The 9,576-nt window shown below is 41.5% G+C and overlaps 1 long non-coding RNA gene across 1 annotated transcript; it reads left to right on the top strand.

Annotated features, from left to right (window-relative positions):
• Nucleotides 1–5,691: 5,691 nt before the first annotated feature.
• Nucleotides 5,692–6,511, top strand: LOC311111181. Its single transcript, XR_014610755.1, has 3 exons — nucleotides 5,692–5,780; nucleotides 6,249–6,285; nucleotides 6,423–6,511. It is a non-coding gene; the product is annotated as an uncharacterized lncRNA (long non-coding RNA).
• Nucleotides 6,512–9,576: the final 3,065 nt, after the last annotated feature.

The following is a 9,576-nucleotide window of genomic DNA, read 5'->3' as shown; positions in this document are numbered from 1 at the left end:
GACTAGTTCCTTGGTCTGGAGTCTACACAATATCACAGACCTCAACGCAATGTGCCAGACATGTCATGTGGTACAGTAGCATCCCAGTGAAAGAGAGCGAATCAGGTCTTTGAAACGGAATTTCGAAGGGATTTTTTGATGTTGTGTCATGGTGACATTGTCCTTACACTAGTATCATCTTCACGTCCCAGCTTGGCAGGATGCTAGTGAGAATGTGGGGATGACATTCAGCTGCTGATGGAACCATATGGCACAAACAGGGCTATGTGCTCCCTTTCACTGTCACTGTCACTGTGTCCCATCCCCTCTTTACATACAATAGCTCCATTTGGACAGCTGAGAGAGAGAGAGAGAGAGAGACAGAGACTGCCTTAGAGCACTCACAGACAGGCACAACCTCACATTTGATTTTACCATGAATTATGTGTCATTTTATGTGTAATTTTCCCACTCTTGTTTGTCAGCGACGCTAATTCACTGTTGATTGAGTCTCATCTGGAGGCAGATTTGCATGATGGATCCTTTCCATGTCCACTGAGATGACTCATGAGAAGTTACATCTTCTGAACGCTGTCATGTGTGCAGCACTGCAAAGCCACTCCAAGCAGGAGCCGTATGAAATTATTTCCAATGTCGTAATTCATTTGAGATTTAGAGCTTTTTCTTTCTTGATGTCTGGATAAAATGCTTAGGATGCTAGCAAGGGCTTTGTTTTTATATTGAATGGGTAATTAGTCCGTAATCAACTAGTCTTAAAAGAGAGGATATTTGAGCCTTGATACAAAGCAAACACTGTCAGCTTTTCCTCTGATGTTTTGTTCGACAAATCCGCTTAAATGAACATGTAGCATTCACTGAGGTGGCTTTATAAGATGTGTCACATTTTTATGTTCTTTTATTCACTGTATTTTGTAATGATAGTGCTCAACTGAGTGTAATGCGTGTTCCTCCTAGAAAAAGGAGATTGTTATTTGTAGAGTGTGTTTTGGCTGCACGGACAGTAGAAGGTAATGAGGTAACAGAAGATGTAATCGTGTTGATTTGGACAGCAGCTCCCATGTAGATGGGTTCATACTCTAAAATGTAAGCTTCTCAGGGCATCACAATCAATGCATGTATACAGTATGATGGAAACCTTGTATTTACCATTCCATAAATACTGTAGGGAGCTCTGATATACCAGAGCACACAGTCCAGCATGCATCAAACATCGTGAAACTTTGCGAAATGAACGATGGTAAGAAAAGACGGCACCCCATACCATTGTTTACTCAATGTTTGCGTTTCGAAAGATCTATGTGCTGAACCAAACCGTCAGGTCCTCTAATTGCCTATTATACCTTATTCTGAGACAGACCGTCTTTTCTCACTTACACAGGAATGTACAGACTGTTTGCATTAACGATCTCCGAGGTGACAAATTGTTACCAGCTTTGGCTTCTAAGCATCCAGCAGGCTTGCTTTTCACTTCCTAATAAGAAAACGTTATCGCCATTTAAAGCAACAATTTGGAGTCTGTTTTTCTGCCCAGCTGCAGCCCTGCCACTTGACTTGGAACAGAATATAATTAATTGAAATGACCATTCAACCGCAGTAAATCTTGCGGCTTGTGTCTTTAAGGTCAATCCTGTTGCTTTGGCTTTAGCTCAATTGATTAACATTGTCTTAAGTCATGCAGGCAACCTTGATTCTATGAAGCAGATCAGTTGATGTCTATCAACTGCTGGGGTTGTGGAGGAGGAGGAGGAGGAGGAAAAAAGGGAATATGAGATCACATAATGAGTAACCTTGCCTGAGACCTGAAGACTCATGTTTATTCCCAGGCATTAGTTTTACTGTAGAAGGGCACACATAAAAGCTTCTGAACTCCTCCCTGTGATTGGAGAATAACTGTCAGGTTGGTGGAGATGTATGTGTCTGGACTGTAGAGGCTGGGCTCCTCTGTAATTATGAGGTGAGACAGATATTCCAGTAAACTGTGTGTAATCTGCCCTGGATCTCCCTCACATTGACAATCCATTAGCGACAGAGGCTGGGCCCGTGGTTTGGAGCTTGATATTGCCAACACATCTTAGCTGCATATTTTGTTCCCACTCTCAAAGGAAATAGCTGCCAGGATCCCAGGGCTTGAACATATGCTTTGCCAGCTATTGATTGTGATAACTTTTTCTTAAAACTTTAGTCTGCTTCACTTGTTTCCAGACCCACATATTCTTTTTAAAAACCTCCCAGTGTTCTGTTTGTCACAGGCACTGTAAAGGAACTGATAATGCAGTTTGATGTAATGTAAGACTGGAATACTCATTACATTTGTATGAAGTGTGGGTGAAACTGGATGGCTTTAGTAAATCAAAGCACACTTTCCTCTTAAGATATATCTTTCATACATGTTTCTGTTTCAGCAACTGTATCACACACAATGCATGGCCTACATATAAATACATGATGAGCTTATGATCCCCTGAGTTTATGAACACTGGACCCATAGCTACCACTTTTGCTTGCTGGCGTCTGCCTCCTCCACAGTCAAACAGCCGAATGACTAGTGATGGGGGAGAATTCCCAGCCCTACCAATGACGCGTGCTGGTAACAGCTGACAGGAAGCCAGCTGCCTTTTGTCAAGAGTTTTAAATATGGAACTCTGACAAGATGCTCAACGTCTTTTGATCAAAGATTTACCTAGGGAGTGAGACTGTAGTGAGGAGTGGATGGAGACAGACTGGGTAATTGTGGGAGACTCCTGTGCTGATGAGAGAGACTGTGGGCTCTGTGTGGTTAATTACCTCTAACAGGGGAAAGCAGGCCCATTAGTAACCCACAGACATATAGGACTCCCAGACCTTGGGGAAAGACTTGTTACAGGGATTATTTTCTCCTCAGATTTACCATGATCACAATGTTTTGCTTTGCACAGCAAGCATCTGCTCTGTTGCGTCTAATTGTATTATTTTTCAAGTCCGGGTGATTGTACTGATCAAGGTTTCCAACAGATTAGACCAGGGCTCTCTAACTCTGTTCATGGAGAGCTACTGTCCTGTAGGTTTTAGCTCCAACCATAATCTAATGCACCTTATTCTAATAATTAGCTGGTTGATCAGCTGAATCAGGTTAGTTACAACTGAGGTTGGGGCGAAAACCTACACGAGTGTAGCTCTCCAGGAACAGGATTAGAGAGCCCTGGATTAGACCCTTCTCAAGTTTTCAGACAGTTTCTAAAAGAGTATACTCTGTCTGATGAAGATTTGCTTTCTAATTCACTACCATTTTCCCAAACCAAACTTGTTCAATTACAGCAGTATTCCACTTGTTTTGTAAGATTCTAGGAACATTGTAATAATGCTTTATTTATTCACCCAAATCTCGTAATCTTTTAATATGGCTTTATTAAATGCTTGCTTAGCCATCCTGGTAGATGACCACTCAGAGCAAGTGGTACAACATCTTCATGACCATTATAGTATCTATTCAGGCAGGGTTTTTTATTCTACATGAATACAATGGTCTCTGACCCGCTAATGTTCTTTATATATTCACACCTTTCATACCCATGATTGTTTACCCCTTCTGCTCTGTGCTAATAACAAAGATGAAGAACCAGTCTTTAGCCCAGCCTGAGAGAGGTGGGGTTGACCAGGAAGTAAGTAGGATAATCTGTCTGGTCAGTACAAGGCCTGCTCCTCAGACAGTCAGTCTCAGCTTCACTGTTCCTGCCTGTGTGCGTTTGATGTTACAGTCTTGTGTCAGTTCTCAGTGGATTAGTGTGTGGTGGATTTGGCTTCCGGCAAACAGACAGCCAAGCCAGGCTCAGACAGTAACATAACCTGGAGTGACAGCAGGGAGGCCCAAGAGCTGCCCCTCTGTCCACTCACTGTTTGGCTGAAACAGAATGGAAGAGAGGGAGGGAGGGGGAGTTCTTTTGGCTGCAAACACACAAATTAGAATCTTTTACCTTGGGCTAGTTGGCAGGCAAGGGACGCCTGGAAAAACAGAGCACATCAAGGGGCTGTCTAATTAACCACACCACCTCTCCTCTGAACCAACACCAAATCCATGCAACCGAAGCAAGTCTTTTTTTGGGACATTTAATTTTGTTTTTGGGATTTGGTTTGTTTTTGTTTTTTCCTATCATGGATGTTTGCTCTGAAAACCCAAGGGGTGCAGAGAGGTGGGCTTTAGGGGCATTTGTTTTGTAGACACAGATGTTAACTGTTTGTTTTATGATCCTTTAATCATGTCCTGTTCTCTATCTCCCCCAGGGTGGAGAAGAATACACTGTGCAATACAGACAAAGGTAAAACAAACGCACTTTGAATTGTTACACTAGGTGATTATAAATTGACGCAGTTCACTTGGCAGCAAGTGGATGGGGGTAAATCGGTGCCCACAACTGTTTTGCTCTAGTGCTTGATGTTTTGAAAAATCATCAATCAGCTAATTCCTGTCAGAATGAAGTTTCACTATGAATAATGTCAATGTTGAACGATAAGACACTTGTGCTCTAAAAATGTCTTAGCCTTTGTGGCCCTGCTTAAACAAGCCCCCGCACGTTCACCTGCCATCATGCAAAGGGTTTTACCCGAAAGATATATATTGGCACTTAAGGTATGCATTTGAACTACTGTGCTGCGAGGAAAGGTATTAAAATTCACACTAAAAACATTAGCATTCAAGTCCATCCCTCACAAAGATTCTGGCATGAGCCCAGTCGGAATATATTCTCAAGAGCTGACTTGGCATCTCTCGAGTTGTTTTCTAAAGAAAAAAATATATATTTCCAGTAGCAGCCCCTTTCTAATTCTGGTTGTTCCACTCTGACAGCAGGATTCTAGAGCATATCTTCAGACTCAGACGTCGTGGTAGCAACTGTTTGACTTGCAGTGCTGGCTAACTGAGATTTGTGAGAATGCTGTGGGGAATTTCGAGTTGACTGTTTTCCTTCCTCGATGGAAAACATGCAGATGGGTGGATTAGGGTAAATAATCTACAAAGGGTATTTTGGTGCTTTGAACAAGGATTTGCCATATTGAGACTGAACCCAAGAACTCAACAGGCGTTAATGTGATTATCTGTGTTCATTTAAAACGTTTCATGATCCAGTGTTTAAACACTGGGTTTCTACTGAAGGCAGCAACCTGCATCTTGCTCTCGTTACTGTCCATGTTAGCTGAGTAAATAGATTATGTTTTTGCTCATCAATTCAGTTTGAGGTTCATTCAAACACTAAAACCAAACAAACAAGTGCCCCATAAAGAGCTATTAATGAACTCAGATCTTTCCCCAAAGGACACTGTCATGTCATACATTTATTATGGTCTGCTATTGTTATGACTACTGAATCTACAGCCTCCTCTCATATTTCTACCTTCTTACTCTACTTACACATCTTTCTCATTACTTACAGTATCACCAGAAGTGTTGATTGAATGTGTGAAGAGCAAGGACCATCTGAAGGTGAGTGGGAGCCACAGTGACCAATGGATATGCACACTGCATATAGGTCTACATACTGTAGAGTGAATGTAGGCTCACTAATTGATACATTCAACAAGGGAATGATGACTTTACCTCAGGGTAAGCATTTCTCAGGTCGGCAATTTGATAAAAATGCAGTCTATTCCCCCACGCCTTCAGTCATAACCATGTGCCCTCTTCTCCCAGCTGAAGGAGTTGCACAAACTGGGAGCTGACCTGTCAGTGCAGGACCACTCAGGATGCACCCTGCTCCACTATGCTGTGGACACTGGTAGCAAGGAGACTGTCAAATACATCCTGGACAATGGTAGGGACAAGGCGATACATATTTATGTGTTCCATATAAGTCTGTAGGTAGGACATCCCCCTCACAATACTGAACCATCCTGTGGGATTTCCCAAAGTGAGTCTGTGACTCTCAAATATCAACAATCTATCAGAAGTTAACCCAGCACAATAGGCTCTATGTTTTATAATAGTAGAATTATGTCCCAGGTGTGGAGCGCCATATATTTGAGGGTCATGTACATTGTTTAAGACAAGCCACAACGCAGGTACATCTCACTCTGTGTACGCTTGTTGTCGTTTATGGAGTCTTTCTTGCTCAACAACGAACGATACATTCCAATATTTGAAAGGGATATGTTTTCTGTCAGAAAGTCCTCCTACACCAGCTTTTTACTACTCTATAAAAGTAGTACCTTGGAGCATTGTAATTGGTTTAGGGACATGCTTTGAAATTTCTATTTTTCCCCTGCCCCCTCCCCAAAAACAGCACCCACAGACATCCTGGATGTAACCGAAAAAGAAAAGTAAGTTCAAGACATGGATATTGAAATGCTCATGTTACACATATTCGGTGTGATGTATCTAGTTCAAGTTTTAAATAGAAAGTTACTCATTGGAGCTACTCTCTCTCTCTCTCTCTCTCTGTCTTTCTCTGTCTCAGTGGGGAGACAGTGTTGCACAAAGCAGCGTCACTGTGTCAGAGGACTATCTGTCACTACCTGGTAGAGGCAGGGGCATCCCTCATGAAGACAGACTTACAGGTGAGAGCAACGCTCCCTCTTCACTCATCGCTTTACTCTTTATTTGGCCAAAAGAAACCAAGTTGATGCGTAGGCTACCCCTGAGAAGTGTTTTATACAGTGGATAGGGCGGCAGGTAGCCTAGCGGTTAAGAGCGTTGGGTCCGAAAGGTTGCTGGTTCGAATCCCCAACCCAATCAGGTGAAAAATCTGCCGTTGTGCCCTTGAACAAGGCACTTAACCCTAATTGCTATTGTAAGTCGCTCTGGATAAGAGCGTCTGCTAAATGACTAAAATGTCAAATGGATAAGTGGTGGGTATAGAATGGCCTAATCATCATCCAGAAGGAAAATTAGCTTGTCTTTCTTATGACAAGCTAATTATACATCGGGTGGGGGAGCACTACAGCGGTGCCCTACACGTCCCCTCTGAACCAAACTAGCCAGATGCCTGCAGAGTCAATTAAAGTACTTACCTCCAAGTGGCTCCACCATAAAATGTCTTATGTGCTTACCCTCTCCTGCAGAGATAGCCAATTGGATTCATTTGTTTAAGCTTCCACTGACACAGTGGGTAGAAGGCAGTTGGAACATAAGGTTAAAAATTTTTACTACAGTACTTCACAAGATCCTCCTTCTGAAGACCCCACAGCTGGTTTTTATCTTAGCTTTCTGTCCTGGAAAGCTCAGACTTTACCACATTTAAGATGTCTTGATTTTCATGTCAAGGCTTGAAGAATTTTCCAATACAAAATCTCACTGCCACATCGTGTGTGTCTGCAATGTAGTCTCTCTCATAAGCAACTGACATAATGCTTGAGGTGTCACTAGGGAGGAGTGTAGTCCTCGCCAGTCAGTTGTTCTATCATGCTTTGAAAGTACTCTGCTACTGTAGCTCTCCTTTACTCTAAATGAAACATTCCATGACACTCAGCAACCTCCCTCTACCCCCCCCCCCCCCCCCCTCTCTCTCTCTCTCCTCAGTGAGCTAGCAGTGAGTCTGATTCATACCCTGTGGCCTTGGGATGCAGTTCAGCCTGGCTTTCTTTCCTCTCCTCCATCTCTTCATCCTCCCAGCCTTTCTGCCTGTCTGTCTTTCTCACTCACAATACATTCACTCTTGGCCTTGAGACATCAGCATATCTTAGCAATGACTTTTCCTGTCTTTTTGTCTCACCCTCTCGCCATGTTCTCTTCTCTCTTCTTTATCTCTTGAGTTTTTTTGGTCTCTGCACTTTAAAAAACAAACAATTAGAAATAATTGGGTTTTGTGAAGCTATTTCTTAAATGAGACAGTAGCTCTTGGATGAGTCTAAAAACATTCTAGATTTGCTTTTGCACACAGACAAACAAATATTTGGTGCCTATTCACTGTTGATAACTGGAAATATTAAAACTAAACCATGATGAAATCTGAATGCAAATGATTCCTACATCTCAAAAATACTTGCAGACTGTTCTTTGCAGACTGATCTTTGACTCTGCGGCTTAATGTTTAGACATCAGGAGAAATAGATGCTGCCTTAATTAAAGTTAGGTTCTTCATTGCGGTCTTTTATGTTGAGCAAGTTGCCTCTCTTGTGCTGCAGGGTGACACACCAAAGCATCGTGCAGAGAAGGCCAAGGATGCAGAGCTGGCAGCCTACTTGGAGAACCGACAGCACTACCAGATGATCCAGAGAGAGGACCAGGAGACAGCCGTGTGACTGCCCTCTGCTCCCTGACCTCCAGCACCACTTCCCTGTCACCTAACCCCGTGCCAAACCTACTTTAGCTAAAAGAGGAAACTCACCAGAGAAGATGGTTAAAAGGTAGCCGGTGTTGTATCCTCCTGCTAGGGAGTTGGTTGGAGTGCTACCAGTTGAGAGACTCTTAAGGTCCGCCATGTGAGATGCTTGTGACCAGTGGACTTGATTATTGCACTGCCAAAAAAAAAGCTATGTTTTGTGTCGGAACGCTTGGAAGAGATGGCTCTTCTGTTTCATTTTTTTCCCCAGGTTGTGTTGCGCTTTCAATCCACCTAGACTGAATGTTGAATGATTACATAGAGAATTTTGCTACAAGGCTTTAGGACAGGAACTTGGGTAATTGAATGTCAAGGTAATTGTATTATTATGCGCTCCGATGGAGCTGTATCGCTCTGTCAATAAAAGCAGCATGAGAGTTTCAAGTGTATGGATCACAATGACTCAGTGGATTTCAAAAGGGTATTAACACTCTGATATGTAGGCCAGCTGTCTTTAAGGCTACCAAAAATGACATTATTTTGATGACGGTTTTATTTGTTTATAGCACTGTTAATTTTTTTGTTTTTTTTGTTGTTGACTGATTTGGCCACCCGTAATGCAGTGTGATGGGATCAAACTATCCACGAAAGTGGGGAATTTTACACTTTTCTCATCACCAAACAATTTGAATTGAGTAAATCAATATTGTTCTACTTTATGACCACTTGGCTAATTTTTCTTTTATTTCTTAGTGTTAATAAGGATATTTGGTACTGTACACTTATCGTAGTAGCTCTGTGTTAAAGCAGTTTATGCACTGCAGCTCCAATTGCCTTGATTTTCTTATTTTGTTGGCTGATTAGTTTGTACTTAATGTACTTAAGTCATGGCATATTTTTATAGCATTTTTAAGCAGATTTGATGTTTATATAATTTGTACATACTATAAATTTACATTTTTGTGTTTGGTCATTTATTTACTATAAAAATGTGCATTTGATATGTATTTGTTTCAGAACTACAGAGCGTTTCTTCTCTCATATTGTTACAGAAGTCAAAGGCGTATTTATTCACATCAACATTTTTTACCGATCCTTAACATGCACATAAAGTGGTTAAATTATGTTCAGCAAACTCAAAAATGTTGTGACGGTTTGGGTTGTAAATTTACAGAGTTGTTGTTGTTTTTTACGTAAAAATAATAATAATTTGTCTTCATACAAACCAACAATTTGTGGTTGCTATTTATTTTCCATAGTTATAATCTGTTAAAATATGACTGGCCATTTAAACCAGAAATATAAATAAACTTAAGTTATAAAGACGTGATTCATTTAAACGGTGTTCATG

The sequence above is a fragment of the Coregonus lavaretus genome, assembly GCF_964263955.1.
Source record: "Coregonus lavaretus genome assembly, chromosome: 37".
Lineage (NCBI taxonomy): Eukaryota > Metazoa > Chordata > Actinopteri > Salmoniformes > Salmonidae > Coregonus > Coregonus lavaretus.
The sequence above is the reverse complement of the archived record's forward strand: the minus strand, read 5'-3'. Positions and strand labels throughout refer to the sequence as shown.